The 19,477-nt window shown below is 36.7% G+C and overlaps 1 protein-coding gene across 2 annotated transcripts in view; it reads right to left on the bottom strand.

Annotated features, from left to right (window-relative positions):
• Positions 1-7,307, bottom strand: part of LOC136410483 (uncharacterized) — a 111,328-nt gene extending 104,021 nt beyond the window's left edge. For both annotated transcript variants that reach the window (XM_066392660.1, XM_066392659.1), the window contains exon 1: positions 6,732-7,307. The gene's annotated coding sequence lies outside the window, so the exon portion shown is untranslated. The remainder of the gene's footprint in view (positions 1-6,731) is intronic.
• Between the last annotated feature and the right edge of the window lie 12,170 nt (positions 7,308-19,477).

Here is a 19,477-nt window from a genome sequence, read left to right as displayed (position 1 = left end):
GCACATGGAATCTCACTATGGGAAGTGTGATCTTCAGTGATGTCAATGTGAAAGCCATGTGAACTTCAGATCATTCTTCGGCTCTCATTCCTAATTTTTTTTTTATTCCATAAAAACCTAAAAATCGCATTGTCATGGATGGTAACTAATTCAATACCTGACACAAAAGCATTCTATGCCGTACTTCTGAGAGAAGTCGTCTATCTAGCGTGTACAGCAGGCGAAATAGGGGACTTTTTTACAAGGAGTGTAAGTAGGCAAAATCAGAGGCAAATCGGCCGTACGCGAGGGGCCCCAAAGTGAATCATAATTCAATAAAATCAAAAGAGAAAGAGACTGCTAAAGTGCTTATCAACAATGAGTTATTGGGGACGACATCGACGTTTTCCAGTGCTTTTGATGCTTTTTCTAGTTCCTGATCACATCTTTGATTACATACCGACCAAGCGCCGATTTCGACTTGAAAGTATTCTTTTCTCTTGCACGATCATCGCTCACAGTAGCCCCATCGCGCGGGAGCCGAGTGGGCTCCCCAGGCCCATATTAAAACCATCGTAAGTACGAGTAAAGATTATCGGTTTTTCGGCTATTATCCAGTCGATCCTCAATTTGCAGAGACCATATACCCTCAACGAACTTCGAACCTCCAATACAATTACCGATCCGTCATGACAAATCCTCGAGTATTTTAACCCGAGGATTTTTCAAGCCATTATGAAGGATTCTGCGAAAATTCCCCTGAATATTCTCAAACCAAACATTACGAATTAAGCACCTGTTAGGACTACTCTCTTCGGATCTCCCTTGCGTAATGTTTGCAGGTATAGGAGCCGTCCTTTCACGTCCAGGTTAATTTATGGTCTGCCCAAAACCATTATGGGTTTGGTTCTGGTAATGGTGTGATCCTAATTTAATATAATACACTGTGACAGAGCTTCTAACTAAATTGCTGCCCAAATTCACTAATAACCGACTCGAATGTAGGTACATTTACGCAGATCGAACAAGTTTCAGAATCGAATGGGAAACAGGACCCACAAGTTTGCTTTCTAGCCGCGAATTCGGAGTTTAGCGGACATTCAGACTACTTTTTACCAGAAAAATACCTCAGATGGGCGTCCAGGGTAAAGCACGGAAAAACGGCTTATTTTGACACCCAAAACGTAAATTCCCAGCCAAGCTCACGATCGAGGTCACATCACAGTTTCACCAGATGTTCCGCCGCATTGCAAATTGGAATTTTGAACATTGAGATTGAACCTGAAGCATTTAAAAAATTAATGAGAATGGGCATGAGAAACAAGATGTTAAAAACAGATTAAATCAGACCTCGGGTCAGATTAACTGTAATTTATGTTATGCTGGACTAACTGCTGAAAATCCTAGAGAAAATCAAGGGCTGGAAATGAAATCTGAAGAAAAGAGAGGAACTTGAAAGATTTAAAAGTTTGAATTACTTTTATAAATCTCTATTCCAGATCCAGATTTAATTACGATAATTATCATTTTATGGCTTATGTGGCGATATCGGAAAGTACAGGCTGAACGGCCAATAATAATAACTATCAGCGAAGGCTTCCGTAGGTAACAGGTAGCTACTCATCAAAAAATCAGTGCGAGTTCCAGTATTCTTCTCTGATTACCCACTTTTATGACTTAATATTTATGTATTATCAGCGAATGTCCTTAAATTGATTTTCTATTAGCTGCGTCTCTCAATAGAACGCACTAATACGTACGATTAAAAATCTTAAAAATCAAGGATTATTGAGGAAAAAACGGTCACAGTCATCTGTTAAGCTCTGCTAGATAAGTCACTGGAGTCATTAAAGACCCATATTTGATTACGTATTATATTTATGATAAATTCCGTATCACCGCAGCTTTACGATTAGATTAACACTCAAATGAAACTTATGGGAGTTACAGCGCTATTACGTTTCGTTTTACAGCTTTCTTGTAGATAAGAATATTTTTGTTAGTATCGCGCTTTTTTATCATCCTTCTCCGTATCCCCCCTCAACGCAGTTGAGAATCAAATATTGATTATAGGAATCGTACAGAAGAACAAAGGGAGACTTAAATGGTAACATTGAGTTCTGACCTACTCTTCTAATTACTTAGCGTCTGCTGATATATCTAAATTCTACGTTACGGTATATCTTTTCTGTCCTCTATAGAGCTCTAGAGGCTTAGAAAATCTTCTTACTCTGCTTTTTAATGGCATCCATTTTTTCTAGTAGGCCATTTATCTTTTGAAAACGCATGCGAAAACAGGTATCTGAGCACGATAAAGCCGGATTCCAAGCCAGATTAGCTTCTTAAAGCAGAGTTAGCCTCCCTTTCAGAGCTTATCCATAACTGTAAACAGGAGGCCCAATTTGGTATGTACAGGACGGACTAATTTCGAGGTTTATACAGGATGTCCATTAAACATTCGGCAAAAATTCAAGGGGTTGTTCCCTGGACTATTCTAAAAATATTTTGCCCTTTGATGATTTTTGAAGAGTCTCTTTGTTCCTAAAGTACAGGACGAGAAAAATGTTTGACACTAGCACCATTTTATTACTAATTATTACATGTAAAGTTTCTTAATCTACAAGAACTGTTGAATGACTATCTCTAGCTAGGATGGAAGAATCTAATCTTCTCCTCATTGATTGCCGAACTGTTTCAATAACATCAAGGTCGTTTCTTATAGAGTTACCGGCAGCAATGATCCGATTTTGCAAATTTTCCACATTTTCCGCCGGAGTATTGTAAACTAATGACTTTAGATGCCCCCATAGGAAATAATCCGGGGGATTTAAGTCCGGAGATCGAGCAGGCCATAAGTGAGATCCACCTCGACGGTGATTCTTTTTATCGATAAAGCGAATTTTTCAAGAAATGGATTGATGAAGGTGGTCCTCACAATGACTACTTTACTCAAGGTAGTAATTTTCAACAGTTCTTGTAGATTAAGAAACTTTACACGTAATATTTAGTAATAAAATCTTGCTATTGTCGAAAATTTTTTCGTCCTGTATTTCCGGAACAAAGAAACCGGAGGAAGAAAACTTTTCAAAAATCATCAAGGGACAAAATATCGTTAGAATAATACTGAGAATAACCCCCCGAATTTTTGCCGTATGTTTAATGGACAACCTGTATAAGACATTTCAGAAACTACACAAAAAACGACTAGAGAGCTCTTAAAATGTCTCTTTTGTGTGATTTGAAGTTTTCACCATAACAATCTACTCTTAAAACTGTCTTAAATACAAAGCGCAATGAAAATCGCTAAAATGGCGATCGAAAACTTTTAATCGCTGCCCTAGACTTGGGTCCAGAAAAGACATTGAGAGTGCTCTACTTCCTTTTCTCTACCTCTTACAATGACCGAGATTTCCTATATAAACTTCGAAATTTGTTTTTTGCCACTGTGAACAAATGCGCATTAGACGACCGTCTGAGGTTTGCGTTCACGTAAAACTTTGTGTGTCCGCATCTGAACAAAGCGTATACGTAAATACGTATTCCACCAAAAGTAGATATTACGCTACTTACAGCATCGATCCAACAGATGCTTACCCTTGGTAATTCAAATGTAAACAAACTTATTACCGTGCTTTTAAACCTATTTAACAAAAATTTACCAAACATTCAATTCGTAAGGAATTACGACGAGGGGCTGACTGTTAATGTGTTTACTAAGGTATTTTAGTGCATGTGCTAGAAATATTTCAAATTATTTCGAGGTATTTCAAGGTACTTAGAAGTATTTCCGAGGTTCATATTTCGAGGTATTTCAATGTACACCCGAGCCATTTCGAGATATTTGCAAGATATCTTAGAATATTTCAGAACTAAGAAGAGCCCCCCAAATATCATCACGGAGCAATGTCTCGATGCACAACAGACACTGACAAATGCTACTTTGTTTTGCAAGTGCTACTGTCAGCTCATAATGCGTGCGGTAAGCCCCCTTTACCGCACAATGGAAAAACGTTTTAGAAATATTCGGCTTCGACTCTATTTAAAAAGACTGTCGAGCTGGGCTGAACTTAAAGGAAACAGGGATCACGGCTCGGTCTACGGCAGTCAAATACGTTAACGTTTATCTCGATTTATCGTGCGCTATAAGCGGGGATTAATCTGCAGTTGGGGATAGATCTGTAGGATTAGTAGTATACGATACATCGGTTATGGATAGATACAGATTAATTATATTACTATTTATAGGCATGTAGGGAGTACCTGCCGGTACCGACCCTGGTACAATTATTTAAAAAAAAGGATATACAACTTTAAAAAAGGAAAGAATCAGTTACCAGAGAATGACCCCCTGGGTTTGCACTGTTCATTCGGCCCAACACGACTGCGTTTACGTATTACGTAGAACTGAGCGTAGAACCAATAGAACTCTTGGCGCGTGCGTTCCTGCGCGTAGCCAGAGAATTAGACCAGAGTTTATATTCTCTACGTCTGTGGTTACGCATTCTTTCAGCCCTTAATTGGATTGCACTTTATAAAATACCCACAATTAGATCACTGCTTTGACGTCATGGTAAAGGACGACACATTTTGTTAGATATTCGTAAGTCGTTTGAACTCGACGTTTTTTGCTAGATACCTAATCGCTGCCTAGTGTACAGTGAGGCCACTGGGATTTCAGGGCGAAGAGGGAAATTTTACTAGTTGCGGCTGAGTATGGCGACTTCGGTTCCGACTTACTGTAATGGACACAAATTGATTAGACAACTGGCTAGACCTTGCGCTAGATGATTTATTATGCTACCGAGCGTGCAGGTTTGTGAATTTGCTAATTACATTACGTTACGTTAACTACGATCATCACCTTAAATGAGACCTTTATCGAAAAGTTACAATAGGGGTTAAAAACGAGCGCTAACTCGGGAGTCACCTGCAATAAGGTAAACGTAACCCGAAGTTGTTAGAAACTCAGTAAAAGCTATTAACATGTCACTGGAACGGAAATGTCTAATTTGAACGGTCCACAGTGTCATTAGAACTGTCACTGCGGCTGTCTCTCCTGTGCAATTGTTTGCCGTGCAGCATTTTTTTTATAATCAGCCGTGCGGTAAGTACCGTCTGACTACCTTAACTCAACATCAAATTTCATGAGAAAACATCCAATCTTCCAGTCTCCAATTTAAAAAAATTAAGTAAAATCGAGTGATGTGACTTTGTCGCACGCTTTACAGTACATTCATAAAGAAGTCCTAGTTTTGACACTTAGTATATTACGTAAATGAAATTGTTAAAGCATGCAAAAGGATTGTTCCCTTTTTTTGTGAAGACTCATGGAAGTTTGCCAGTTTTTCATGGGAGCGGCAATGGAGTGTGACTTTTACAGCTTTTTAATATAAATAACTGAAATAAGAGGAGACGCGTTATGTATGAAAGTTAAAGCCTGACTGCTAAGCGAACCCCGCTGCAGTTTGCATTAAAATAACACTTCCGGCCTTTGTAAGGTAATAAATAATGCGATTTTCTATATTTCTACCCGTATGCGGGAGAATATATTTTTCGCGCACCAAACAGGGACGCACTTTTCTGCACAATTTATCCGCACGCTAAACCGACACGCACTTTTATGCATCTTAAGTAAATAGGAATGTAACCTAAGATATATTTTTTATTTAATTTTATTTTATTTAAACTATGGCAAAGTCATAATTAAGCAGTGAGAAAATACTCAGAAAAATATCTAAAGAGCTTTAAATTAAATACGGTTGAAGGTCAAGGCATATTTTACAAGCTATGTAGTTGGTTTATTAACGCTAAATGCACATTTCAATAGCGTAATCTACGTACTATCCCTGAGAGTATCTCAATTCAGGAGTTTTCATTTGATGTTTCCATAGAAAAAACTATGCAAAACTCGTGAGGAAAGTGTTTTTTTTTTTCATGTCGGGTGAAGACTTACAGTTTCACGCACTAATGCGGGAAAGACGGTCAGGTATTGTGACATTGACCGCACTAATTTGACTAAAGTGACTGTGACGAAAGGCACCGAAGTGGCTGTGGCCACTGTTTATCAGAGTACCTGAGGTCACAATATCTTCCTAGAAAAGCTGTTGCCCTAATTTGCGAAAAATGCTTTTCTAGAACCATGCTTAATTGGCAATGTCCGGGCGCATTTGCGCACCGCAGACTAAACGACACTTTCATCCACAGTGAATGAGGGAAAGAGTTTTTCCCGCACTCGCACTGTATCTTTTGCAAGTGTAAATTTTGCCTTCTTTTGTTGCTTTGTAGATTTATCAAGGTTTATAATCTTCCTCATAAGAGTTTACGTGGGTAACCTATTTAGAACATTCCCCGGTTTTAACTTTTACATGAAAAATAGTGTAGGCATAAAGGCAGTTTTTGTCCAATTCCGAGTTTTTACGCTTGTTTAAAAAAAAATCCAAAATAAAAAGGTGCTTCTATCTATCTGCGCTAGTAGGAAAAAAACCGTTCCAAACTCATGTGAAAAGCATGACTTTCCGCACTTGTTAGAAAAATAACTATTCCCGCACTTGACTGCCTGCCGGAACTCCGCTTCGCGCCGATCGTGCAGGGGCAGTCGCGTGCGGGAAAGAATCACATTCCGCACTTGTTAGGAAAATAACTCGGCTGGATGGCGAAACACTGCTTTCAGTTGCGTGCGAAAAACTGTCACTTGCCGTACTGGTTCGATTCTTAAATAGCTATTGTCACGTGTCAAAGATAAAGATTTTTACCTTCAAATAATACGTGGCTTAATCCAATCAAAGTACTCCTTGTATCCAATGGCGCAAGTAATCCAAATAAATCGTAATGCAACACTTCACTCGACGAGCTGAATTCGTCATTAATCAACGCAATTTCGCCGTCGCATCACTGGTCAGCGATGCTCAGGACCCACGCCAACCGCTCGTCAGTACAAAAACAAAAATCACTGGAGATCAAGAAACAAAAATAACTCATAAACACAGCAACGTGGCACAAAAATAGCAGTTCTCAATACACAATCCAATTTTGTTAGAAATGACGCGTTTAGTGTGTCCCAGTATTTTTAAAACTTTTCCTTAAGGCGAGGACACTGCACACAACTCGTGTCCCGAGACAAAGCGGATCCGTCAGTCGCTCATTTCGTGTGGCGGCCTCGGGCAGAGACCGGACGAAAAACGGGGGATTTCGCACGTGTCCGTTTTTCACGGAGAAATTCAATTTTTTACGACAATCAAAGAGACAAAGTGGTTTAAAGGCGCGGTTCCACTCGGCGGGACACACCGCAGCACAACGCACCGACGACAACTCCGACTGAAATGAGCGGGCGCGGGGAACGGTATGGGAAACCGCTTGACTTTGGAGGGGGGTGTTTGGATGAGAACGATGAGAAGCGACGATGCCGTCCAGGGCAGCAATTCTCAGATCGCCGGAAATCGCTTTCGGTCCAACCTTGCCGGATATGACGTTTTTCGTACGGTCTTGCCGAAAGTGACACATTTCTCACGATCGACCCGAGAGTGTCACTTTCCGCAAGTGTTCACACCGCGTTTTTTCCACGGTGCCAGAAACGTGAAAGTAGTCTTTTGTGGTTCGTGTGCGAAAAGTGAATTTTAGACAGGCGCACAAAGTTGTCCGGGTCAATTTGCAGTTTTTTAATTGGTACAATGCAGTGCAGTATTGTTTGTTTTCGAAATAGTTCTTGGGGAACATTCATGTTATGAAACATCCCCAAATCTCATTGAAGCGTAGCATCAATCTTATGATCGAGTCGAAATTATACCGTGATTTTCCATGATTTTCAGGGAATATTTTGCATAAAATTCAAATTTATAATAATCTTTTGAAGATGCCATTGTGAAAACTAATTAAAGCTCACTAATATTTTCCAATCCTGCCGCTTAAATTCAACGCACATCGCGCTTAAATATATTTTAGCGTTTTCAAGATACGCGTTTTTAAATTTAGAGTAAAAGTTAGCATTATGCGATGGATTTTGCCAGCAGTTTATTTTTGAAATATTGATCCTTGAAATATGGCACTTTTAGTACTTCCGAATGGTTTGTATTATGGCGAAATGGCGCCTGTTCGCTTTTCCATAGACTAATCGAATAAACGCTGCAATTCTCTATTGTTGAAGTCATATCTCCTTAGTAAATTTGATGAGGTTCTCATGTAGTAATTGTTCAAGATCGCGTTGTCATGGCAAATACTTCTCATTGTGTTAGGAAACTGCTTTGTTTTAAGAGTCAATAATATACAGAAAAGTTGTTGAAAAGATTTATGACGCTTATTTTGCTTTTTAGCGGTTATAAGCAAGTACTCTCTCAACAGCTTCTCTCCAATCCCCTTCAAAAATTACCAATTCCATCACTTGTTACAGAATGTTACTGCGTAATATATACCAGCTCATTTAAAAAAATTTTTTTATTAATTATTATTTATAATTTTAATTAATTTAAAATACATGAGAAACAATCAGAAATGAAAGATATACAGGCGAACTTCGCGGGCGATCGGATTGTAGTCATATACAGGGTGTCCACTAAACATACGGTAAAAATTCAAGAGATTATTCCCTGGACTATTCTAAGAATATTTTGTCCTTTGATGGTTTTTGAAAAGCCTCTTTGTTCCCAAGATACGGGACGAGAAAAATTTTCGGCAACAGCGACATTTTATTACTAAATACTACACGTAAAGCTTCTTAATCTACAAGAATTATTGAAAATGACTACCTCCAGCTAGAATGCAAAAATCTCATTTTTTCTCATTAATTGCCAAACTCTTTCAAAAACACTAAGATAGTTTCTTATCGAGTTACACTCAGCAATGATCCGATTTTCTCAATCTTCCACATTTTCCACTGGAGCACTATAAACTAATAACTTTAGATGCCCTCATAAGAAATAATCCAAGGGGTTTAAGTCCGGAGATCGAGCAGGCCATAAGTGAGGTCCACCTCGACGACGATCCTTTTTACGGATGAAGCGAATTTCCCAAGAAATGTATGGGTCGAGGTGGATCTCATAATAACTACTTCACTCGAGATAGTCGTTTTTAACAGTTCTTGTAGCTCTGATTAAGAAGCTTTACATATAATATTTAGTAATAAAAGTTGTTATTGTCGAAAATGTATCTCGCCCTTTATCTTCGCAACAAAGGGACCTTTCAAAAATCATCAAAAGACAAAATATCTTTATAGTCAGAGTAGTCCAGGGAATAGCTCCCTGAATTTTTGACGTATGTTTAATGGGTGTTCTGTAAATGGTGCTGATATGCTGATCAATCAAAAATTTGGCAAAACTCGATCCATAATACAAGTAACACGGATTGTGTTAGAGAACGTATAGTCTAAAACTCGTAAGAAATAGTGCTATTCGTAGACCTCGTCTCCGGCTTAGCCTGTAAGGTTTTCGCTCGTGTGTCATACTCCTTATTTATTCCATACTTTTTATAGTGGTTATTTAAAAAAGGCTTAACGTAGGCGTTGAAATACAAAATTTAACATGAAATTTATTTATTATCTGTCGTCAATGTCGGATGTTCGCTGGCAAATAGTCAATGGTTTAATCGACGCCCTATGATTACGGTTCACCGCCTAGCGTTGGCTTCTTTTTAATAATTATTTAATGTTATGAATTAATAATAATTTAACCATTACTCGTTACCGATACATTTCTTTAATGTGTAAAAAATATTTTGCTAGCAGCAGGCCCATTCCTGATATCTAAATTTCTCGTTCTATTCCTTGCCCCGTTCAGAGAATCTGGAAAATTCGTTTCTTCTTTGGCTTTTATCGACGTATGGAATGAATGATTTCCGAGACGATTTTTGTAGTGAAGATTTTCTCTCCGTTAGACGAACGGTATTTCCGGCTAATTGCGAATTGTGCAGAAATATTCCACATGTAATGATGACGCTTTTCAAATGAACTTGCATTAGGGCTTTCTGCCCTGGAGTCTAGGAGAGCACACTAAGGCATGTCGAACACAATTCTTCTAGATATTTGTCTCTCGGCTTTCATCTTCTCAGGTTTTATTATGCGATGTGAAGAGTAGTTTTCTTATTAAATTCATCTCCACGTCCATCCATCATATCAATCATAATATAACAGTACCTTATAGTATTAATTGGTCATTTCACAACTCTCCTGAACGAGGGTCCAACGAAGTTGCTTGTACATTCTGGTGTTATTAAATTTTAAATCTCGTTGCAGCAGTTGGTAGTTTCTTGGTCGGAAGTTTTGTTTTAAAATGTAGTTTATCATTCTTCTTCGCTTCTAAAAGGCCGTTTTTATAGGTGCATTAGCTCGTTGGAAATTGAGATCACCCCCCTATAGGGCTCTAAGAGATGGTATTGAAACTTGATTCAGTATTACCGTTAATATATCCGTTAATCTTCCTCCTCCCGCTCGAAAAGTACCTGAGCTTCCGAAACTAATCCGATGCCATTAACAGAAAAAAGGTCCTCTTTGGTTTGTTTTATGCGTGAATCTAACATCGCATCTTGAATCGCTAGATCTAGTCGTCCACATCGGAGACCCGGTTCTTGCACTACTGAATGATTGAAATGCGGTAAAATAAAACGAAAGTATGATGAATGATAAATTACATTTTAATACAGGATTTCCGACGAAGAAACCAACAAGTATTTCAAAGAATAAATAAGGCTTATGACCACGCAACACTAGAATACATACAGAGTGTCCCCAAAATGCATGTCAAAGATGGTGCCATGAGATTACTTGGATCAATGTATTAAAATTTGGTTTAAAAATTATTTGAAAAAAGCGTTTCGCTAAGACGCTATTGGCGGTCAAAGCTCTTGAAAAAAAGCATGTTTCTTGCTATATCTGAAAAATGCTTCAATGGATTTCAATGAAACCCATTGTGCATTTACTCATTAGTACAGGCATTATTTTTACGTAACATTCGTGTCTATTCGCTACGTGCAAGTGAAAAGTTTTTAGTCATCTTCGTACAAAAATGACTAAAACTTTTCACTGGGTAGCTGCATCATATTGATTTTTTTTCTGATGATACATTAGCTGTTTCTCCAACTTTTCAATCATTTGGAATTTTCTCGTAGGGTTAACATTTCACGCCGAAAAAAATAATTTTCTTTTCTCATGCAGAACACCAATTTGCCATCTCTTCGATAATTATCGATGCTTGTCGATGTGAACACTGATGTCATTTGTGGAAAATGTAACAACAAAATAACCGTGACACAAGACATCATATTCTTTTCACAAAAACCCCATATTTTTAACCATATCGATGGTTTTTTCATTAGAGAACGCCATTATTGATCTCAAAAGAAACTTAAAAATTTTTATGACATTTTCCATGATACCATTTTTGACATCCATTTTCGGAACACTCTTTATGAAAGAAACCTGATTGGATCGACGTTCAGAATAGTGTCGAAGTGAGTACTAATGCTGTGAAGACTCAAAGTAACCCCCCCGGTAACATTTTTAACGTGACAAAAAAATGTTAAACGCAAAAGGTTGAATTTTTATTTATACAGGGGGCCTCACAGAAACGCAGTGAAGTAGTAATACTTTTTTAAAGGACACTCTGTATATCACTTCAGTTTTGTGTTCTACGTTTATTATTAGTTATGTACAGTGCGGACGTTAAAAGCCCCCCCCCCCCCCCACATTTTTTTTAACGGAGAAAGATATGGACTTGTGGTTCATTTTATTCGATTTAGGGTCACATCTACTACATTCCGATGGACAAGTGACATATGTTGTGTGAACACCCTCGGAGAGGGCGCTGTTAACGCAATTTTTTCAAATGGAAAGAGGAGTCATGTGATATACCGTTTTAAAGGGAATTTGATTTCTTTTTCAGCGAACTACTTTTTATTAATATCCGTTCAGCGATTGGAGAGAACATTAAATACAATAACTTATTAAAGAAAAATATTTATTGTGAAAGGTACATATTATCTCAATAAGTGTTCGAAATGTTCACCTTGTACTCCCTGGCAATAAAACAGTCTATTCTCAAATTCAGCCCTCACATTCTGGAAAATTTCTCGAGAAATATTAGCACACACGTCTCTAATTCTACCAATAAGTTATTGAGATAGTCTGTACCTTTTTCAATAAATGTTTTTCTTCAATAAGTTTTGTTTTTTATTTTCTCTCTAATCGCTGAACCGATTTTAATAAAAAATAGTTCGCTGAAAAGAAAATCAAATTCCCTTTCAAACGTTATGTCACATGACTCCCCTTTCCATTTGAAAAAATTGCGTTGATAGCGCCCTCTCCGAGGGTGTTTGCGTGACACATGTCATTTGTTGATCAGAATGTCGTAGATGTGATTCTAAATCGAACAAATTTACCCCAAGTCCATATTTTCCTCCGTTTAAAAAAAATAGGGGAGGGAGAACTTTTAACGTCCGCACTATATAATTATATATTATTGGTATTATTATTGCAATCCTTAATTTCATGTTTTGAAAACAACTAAACCTAAGTGCAGTGTGTGCTACGCGGAATCTGCTTAGAATTTTACGTAGAATGTAAAAATGCAATAATTTACATGGTGTCCCATTAAAAAATTACCCCTAAGTCACTGCGCTTATGCGAAGCACCCTGTATAAATGAAAGTTAAGCCTTCAAAGGGGTCGACTAAAGCCATACAGCTTTTGTATTTGACATTTTTCGTAACATTTTAAATTAAAAGTTACGGGCTGAACGACGGGCTTAACATTCTGACACGCATATAGCGCATTATTCACCAAGGGAACTAATCGGCCACAATGTCTTCATCATTCCCATTGTTGTTTTATTTATGGTTGCCATGGAAGTGAATGTCAGATGAATTATCACCGTTGATTCAAGACTTGCGTTGTCTTTTTTGTTTCGAATTCAAGGTATAAGTTGTAAATGGCGTAAGAGGTGTAAGTTTATCAAATCTATTTAAATCCAGTAAGTAGTGGACAAAACCGTATGTATCCCGTGGTTATGAAATATTTATAGCCCTCACTCGTGCTTTGTGCGGTTATTGTTTATCAACTTTAGGCCACTCTCCTTATACAGGGTCCGCCTTTGAGAACTGACATAAACCGTATATGGAAAATTAGAAGTTTAATGTATTATTCAAGTTTATATTTTGTTTTGTGGAAGCAATCTGACATTGTAAAAATAATTTCCACCGGATATGACTTCCGGATAAACCGGAAACTAGTCCTTACTTCATTTTCTTAAACGGAACATAGCAGTTTCTTTTGTGAAAGTTGATTTTGTGTCGAAAATAAGCATAAGTTTCGTAACATAGCACCGATTCTCAACTGTTTTTTATTTATTTCAATTTTTTATACTTCTTCAACATTTTTAGAGCTTTACTAAAATTCAATTATTTACAAAACTATTTGACATAAATTGATGAAGTAAATTTTAAATTACTGGAAAATTAACAAATTTTTATAAACAGTTAAAGTGAGAAAAATATTTGAAAAAGTTTTTTTTAAAAACTATTGAATTTAGATTTTTCAAATTCAAAAAGTCATTTCTTTCAAATAGCCCCATACAATTATTTTGCACTATTTGATTGATAGGAAAAAGTGAACAAATACGATATACTTCATAAATATAAAAAATTAACACTTTTTGAGTAAGCTGAAAAAAATTACTTTACATTGCTTAGATAACAGATACATAAGCGTAACATTGCACAATCAAATTGCCTGATGTTTATTTTGATTATTTATTTTTTGTTATACATAGTTGTTAATAGAGTAAAATTGTTCATAATTTAGGTTCCTTCTGGCGAAATGGCTTGACTTAGTTTTTTTAATCAAGGTTATTTAAATTTAATGCTAATTCATGGAGAATGTCATAGAGTCGTAGTGCGAACAGTAAGAACATTTATCGAACACTATCCAGAGCGTCTCCGACCATCTGCGGATGCAATAAGACGCCTGGTTCAAAGTTTGGAACGGTTTGGCGCATTTATCAACTCTGCAGTCAGAAAGAAACCTGCTGTTGATAATGAAGAAAATGACGTAATCTAACATAACCATCTAACGGGCAACATTTTGAACATTTATTGGAAATTAGTTGGAAACATGTATTGTTAATTATTGTTAATTAAATAGTTAGAATAACACAAATTTTTTTTCAATTATGTTTTTGACTAATTTTTGACTAAAATTTAAAAAAAAGCGAAACAAACAATCAAAATAAACGTTAACCAACTTGATCGTGTAACGGTGCGCTGATGTATCTATTATCTAAGCAATTTGGAGTTTTTTTCGATTTACTCGAAAAGTATTAATTTTTGATACTTATTATGATGATGATGATTATTATGATGTATCTCGTATTTGTTTAATTTTTCCTCTCAATCCAATGGTGCAGAAATAATTGTAGGGTGCCATTTGAAAAAAATTATTATTTTTTATTTTAAAATTTAAAATTTCAATCATTTTTTTAGAAACTTTTAAAAATATTTCCCTTAATTCTTTAATTGTTTATAAAAATTTGTTAATTTTTCAGTAATTTAAAATTTAACTCGTCGATTTACGTCAAATAGATTTGTAAATAGTGGAGTTTTAGTAAAGGTCCAAGAGTGTCAAAAAAGTCGTAAAAATCAAAATAAATCAAAAACAGTTGAGAATCGGTGCTATGTTATGAAACTTATGTTTATTTTCGACACAAAATCCATTTTCACTAAAGAAACTTCCACGTTCCATTTAAAAAAATGAAGTAAGGACCAGTTTCCGGTTTAACCGGAAGTCATATCAGGTTGAAAATATTTTTACAATGTCGGGTTTTTTTCACAAAAAAATACAAACTTTAAAAATACATTAAACTTCTAATTTTTCATCCACTAATTGTGTCAGCTCCCAAAGATGGACCCTGTATCTATATATGATTGTTGTCTCTAGTTCTGTCCTTATGAAATCCATGATCATGCAGGAAATCTATGTACATATGTACATATACATATTGTTTTTGACATTCTTCCGGCAGTTGATTTGTGACGTTATATCCAGCTAATCGTTGGACTTCTGAACATATCCTCTTATAGAAAATAGGGGATTCACAATTCCCCTATTTTCTGACCGATCTGGGACCAACTTTAAGGTTGTGCAGCCTTTAAATTGGTTCCCTTTTGCTTTATGACCAAAGGTCAGCTCGTAATATTTTGTGCCTAATCTTTCTCCCTTCCCCGCCTTCGTCCATTCTTCCACATCTGACCCCGATAATCGGTCTTCTTTGGTTTTAGGTTCTTCATTCACTAATTTTATGGTTGCCAAATAACGGTCAGGCGGCACTCCAAGGTTCGAACTTCTTATATCGCTTCATCCTCTGATTTATCAGTTCCCACGGTATTCGGATCGTTTTTTTGCATTTGTCTCGTCTGTGGAATCCGTTTTATTGCTAATCCTTTAAATAACCTGGTAGATAGGAGCTTTTCCGAAACTATCTTCTGTATTTTCTTGAAATTTAGATTGGCTTTTATTGTCGTCCATAAAGATGAAATCTCGGTTAATGGGCAACTTATGGGTTTCCCCTATCGAGGAATCGGAATGCCTTAGATTCCCCACTATACTCGACGAAACCTTTTTCGCCTTTTCATCGAGTTTTCTTGTTTTTGGGTTCTTCTTGGGTGTGTGCACCCAGAGAACAAAGAAGAAAAAATGTGTCATAGACACAAAAGTGAACACATTCGTGATACATCATTTCCGCTTATTTCATGATCCGTACGGTGACTGATGTAGTCTTAGTACGCAAATCATTCTAAAAGAAATTGAAGCCACATTGATGATAGCCTCAGCTCAACAAACATCATCAGAACATGCATTTAAGAGTCATTTTCCAATCATAATTTTGCCACGTTCTGCTTTTTCTTCTGACATCTGGACTTTACTAGAAAAAACCTCCTGATTTGGAGCCATTGGTTGTCTGCAACTAAGAGACCAATTCTGGCAAGAGCTTCATCGTTCCTGTTTTTCCACCTGGCCAATTTAGTAGAACTGGTTTCAGCGGGTTGATTCTGTTATCACTGCTCATACATTTTCTTAATAATAAAGGAGTTTTTGCCATTAAGCCTTTGAGTTGCGCACCTTAATGAGTCTCTGCCATTCTCGCAAAGAGCTCTTTACCCTTTACACTTATTGGATTTTATACACTCTTTAGTCAACGCCATTAACACTGTTTAGGTCACTTTGCGCTGTTTAGGCTGGACTTAATAGAATAATAGCTAGTCTTCATCAGTTTAGTTAGTTATTCAGTGAGTAACCCGTAATAAACGATACAAGGTGAGGAGTAATCCGCAATAAATGTAAAGGTCTGCAGAGGTGTAAAAAGGTCGTCAGCGATAAGCACGGTTTCTGTTTAAACTGACTTCCCACTAACCCAAACATGCCAAACATGCTTTTCCGGATAAATTATTTGAAGCTTCAGGTAGGAAGTCCTTTAAGAGAAAGGGTTTTCCATCCTTATTGCTAAATATGTTCAATCTGGTACTTTAATTGAAGTACATATTCTAGGAATAGTTTTTTAAGTGGTTGGGAAAAGTAAAATTTTTCCGGGCTCCAAAGACTTTTGCGGGCGTCCCTTTAAGTGTCAGAATTAGGGAAAAAATAATCTTGAGCTCATACCAAGCTCTTGCTTCGACTTCGTAACTTATTGAAGTCTGGTAATAAATGAGTTTTGTGTTCAATTTTCAGGTTTTGGCCTGCTGAGTGATTTAATTAGTTTCGTAAGTCTGGAATCTTCGAAATTAAAATGAAGTTTTTGTCTATTTTCAAAAAAATTTAAGAGCTTTTCCTCTAGAAATTTCAAGACGATTCTAAATTGGGTATCTACTATCGTTTTTAAGAGTCTCGAATCTCAGATTTTTTTCAATATTTCAAACGATTTGCAGTTTTAAAATTTTCTAGAAGCTTTGAAACTGGTAAAGACTTTTCAAATCCCTTGCAAAGTTTGTTCGGATCCTCAATTCTCTCGATACTACAGAGATATTTTTTTATCTTACTTTTTTTACAGGTTATTTTAGAACTTTGAGATCAAACTTCTAGGGATTGTTCAGTGCAACATTAGAAGACATCTGAGTATAAAAACTCGAAAATGTTTCCCTAAGGCGCTACAGCCTTATGATGCTTTAAGGCAGATATGTGCAAAACTGTTTTTATCGAGTTTTAGTACGTTGCATTTTAATTTATTTATACAAAATAACACTACAGTAATTGTTCAAAATGTCGTCTTTAAAGTTGAATACACCTGTTGAAACGACGTACATGATTTCTGCGGACTTGACTGAAAATTTGACAATCATTTTGAACGACTTCAAACGCCGCAGTGATTTGTGCAATCAGGTCTTGCTCTGTTTCCACTGGCGTTTCATAAATCAGAGACTTTAAATGTCCCCACAGAAAGAAATCTAAAGACGTTAGATCGGATGACCTAGGAGGCCACGGAACTAGATCACCTCTGCCGATGCAATATTGTCCGAACTGGCGAAGTTCAAGGACGACATTTTGAAAAATTCCTGTAGTACAAACAAATTAGAATAAAACGTACTAAAATTCGATAAATCGCTTTTTTGCACATAACGATCTAAAAGCATCGTAGGGCCGTAGCGCCTTAAGGAGACATTTGCGGACACGGATTCTTACACTCGGATATCTTCTATTGTTGCACTGAACAATCCTTAAAAGTTTGATCCCATAGTTCTGAAACACCCAGTATACATCTTTGGATTTTCAAATTATTTATTTAGATTATTTACGTTTCTCATTGGCTAATAAGATTTCTGAGAGATTCGGTTTGGTTCGATAAAACACAGAGTAGACTTCATATATACCGCGTTGAAATAAGAAGGTACCTGTTTTTTTTCACTAACCACATGGCTTCATAAAAGCTTTTGGAGTCTCTTAATAGTTAGTCAAGCCGTCTGTTCAGATTCTATTTAGCCCAATTCCTGAGAATATCGAATTTACAGAGAAACTCTTCTCTCTGACACAGGAAAATCATGTATTAATGAAAAAATAATGAATTAATGTAGGGGTCATTAATGAATGATTTTGTATACATTCGAGGAAAGTGCTGACTCATCCACGAAGGGCACAAATAAGCTAAACGCGATGTTGTGGGGAGGTAATACCCTATTTTACTTAATGTGTATATATTAGGGGCTCATAAGGTCTCATTTAGAATATGGCAATTTAATTTTAAACTCTCTTACCAAACACCAGAGAGAGTCTCTAAACAAAGCTCCATATGCGGCTCTTAGGATGGGGCTAGAGCTTGAAATTTACCACCACAAATCGCCTTCTAGTTAAGGCAGGCAAGGCGGGGCTAGAAGTCGGAAGGAAAAAACTTTCCATCAATTTTGTCCTTATAAGAAGACATAGGTACTTGTTGTGTTGTGGAGAATCCGACTATACAATCCATTGAACATTTTGAGGAGGTGGATCTTTGGAACGCCTTGTATGCAGTAGGGGCAGGTCTTCCTCAATTTATTAAAAGCATACAGGAAAATAAAGAAATTGGGAAACATTCCAAATAGCACCAAATGACAAACTTTTTCCTTAACAAACGACAAAAAATAATCATTAGAAGGCTTTATAGGAAGGTAGAGAATTGAAGGGATGCACGATAGTACACACCGATGCATCAATGAAGAAAGAAAATGAAAAGCGGGGTTTGGGGGTGATGAATACTGAACAAGATATAAATTTTTGCCGAAAATTATCCGATTACATACAGATATATAATAATGAGATTATAATAGAACTGACCCAGATTCCTGGCCGTAAAAGAGAAAGAAAAAAAGTATTGTTCTCCAAACCCTGAAGTTTTTGGTATCCCCTGGTTTGCTCGTCGTTCCTCATGAATATAGAGTGGTAAAGCTAAATGATTTAAAAGCCAAATTGCAGATTTCATGCTTCCTAGTCAACATGTTGTGTGCGCCGGGGCTAATGAAGATATCAGACTTAAGCTTCAAGTTTTTCTTTTTATGCTATTTGCTCTTATTTTGCGTTGTACTAAGAAATTAAAATTTGCTTCTCTGTTCATGATTATGGGACGCATTCAGAGAACAGCAACGCTACAATGCTTTAACTTAGCGGTTTCATTTCGCTGCAGCATTAATCCAAAACTGTAAAGTATACGTTACGCTGGAAAAAGGAAATTTTGAATAATTAATTCCCACAAAATCAAATTAGCAACTGCTTGTCAAGGGAAATTGTTAGACAAAAAACAGTCACTGAATTCAGGAGTCAGCAAATACCCTGAATATGCCCATTGTACATTATCTCCCAAATTACTAAAAAATGCCACATAGATCTATTTTTCCATTAAAAAAATAGTAACTCTACTGGGAACCCCCATTAAACGTTTTGGGAAAATTATCAATAGCGAAGTTACGAAAATTTTGTGGTTTGGTAAGTTTTGAGACGACTTGATCTAAAATATCTTCAGTAACGTCACACTTCCGGTTGGACCGGAAATCGGTACTTGTTTGCT

Source organism: Euwallacea similis, chromosome 8 (genome assembly GCF_039881205.1).
Source record: "Euwallacea similis isolate ESF13 chromosome 8, ESF131.1, whole genome shotgun sequence".
Lineage (NCBI taxonomy): Eukaryota > Metazoa > Arthropoda > Insecta > Coleoptera > Curculionidae > Euwallacea > Euwallacea similis.
This window is presented reverse-complemented; position numbering and strand designations above follow the sequence as displayed.